Here is a 1621-nt window from a genome sequence, read left to right on the forward strand (position 1 = left end):
GTGATTCTTGAGTTTTCTGGTTTTCTGTAGTTGTTTTAATTCCTTGGTGCTCTTCAGTTGGAAGAAAAGCTCAAAAGTGGAAGCCGTGGTAAGTAACGTTAGTTATTGGAAGCAGTGGTAGCATTAGTTCTTGCACAAACATACTCTTAATGAAAGCTCAAATCATTAGCCTGATTTTTTTTTTTTTTCATTGCAGTATAAATTGTATTTTCTTTTATAATGCCAGACAGTGTTTAGGGAGACAAAATATACAGTATGAGCTCTCTGCAGTTCAAGAGCAATGCATTAATTTAAGCAAAGCCAACAGCTGCAAATCATAGAATCATAGAATAGTTAGGGTTGGAAAGGACCTCAAGATCATCTAGTTCCAAGGCAGGGACACCTCACACTAAACCATCTCACCCAAGGCTTCGTCCAACCGGGCCTTGAACATTGCCAGGGATGGAGCACTCACAACCTCCCCGGGCAACCCATTCCAGTGTCTCACCACCCTAACAGGAAAGAACTTCCTCCTTATATCCAATCTAAACTTCCCCTGTTTAACCTGTTACCCCTTGTCCTGTCACTACAGTCCCTGACAAAGAGACCCTCCCCAGCATCCCTATAGGGCCCCTTCAGGTACTGGAAGGCTGCTATTAGGTCTCCACGCAGCCTTCTCCAGGCTGAACAGCCCCAACTTCCTCAGCCTGTCTTCATACAGGAGGTGCTCCAGTCCCCTGATCATGCTCGTGGCCCTCCTCTGGACTTGTTCCAGCAGTTCCATGTCCTTTTTATGTTGAGGACACCAGAACTGCACACAATACTCCAGGTGAGGTCCCACGAGAGCAGAGCAGAGGGGCAGGATCACCTCCTTCGACCTGCTGGTCACGCTTCTTTTGCTGCAGCCCAGGATACAGTTGGCTTTCTGGGCTGGGAGAGCACACTGCTGGATCAAAATACGTACCTTACAATGAAGTGACACAGACACTTCACAGCGAGGCTCAGAACTGACTCTTGCCAAATAGTGGGTACAGGCAAGAGTCGGAAGAGTTCAGCCTGTGCAGCAAAGTAGATAACCTAATTTTCAAATGTAAGAAATGTGAGGGAGCCAATAAGTTTTAAAACTTTGAGGAGAAACTAGCATAATCTGAAATGAGAAAGAGGAAGGGAGAGAGAGAGCAAAGCCAGCAGCATGCTAAACAACATCCTGCAACTGAGTAAAAGATGACTGATAAGTGTTAAATCAAGACTGGCCAAAAATAAGCTCTCAAGACTGAAGTCCTGCTTAAAAGGATGTACCTGAAGTACTGCGTTTGCCTTAATAAAGCCTTACCCGCATTCTTTTTGCTATGCCAATGTTATTAAATATTTTGTCTTGGTTAATTAGTAGCAATAAAACACTACATATGACTGCTGTTGCTTGGGTGTTGACAATCCCAACTGCCTAACTTCAGGGAAAATACAAATGTGTTTTAAAATCTACTGACTTGGTTTTATGCAGAGAAAAAGGCGCTACAAGATTTTAAGGGATGTGGATGTGGACGAACAGGAGAGCAGATGACAGACCTCAGGTCATGTCCAGTCCATTATGTTCTGTTTAGCAATGGCTTACAGCCAGTTGCCTGCCTTGAAAATTGTGTTC

This window comes from Lathamus discolor, chromosome 5 (genome assembly GCF_037157495.1).
Source record: "Lathamus discolor isolate bLatDis1 chromosome 5, bLatDis1.hap1, whole genome shotgun sequence".
NCBI lineage: Eukaryota > Metazoa > Chordata > Aves > Psittaciformes > Psittacidae > Lathamus > Lathamus discolor.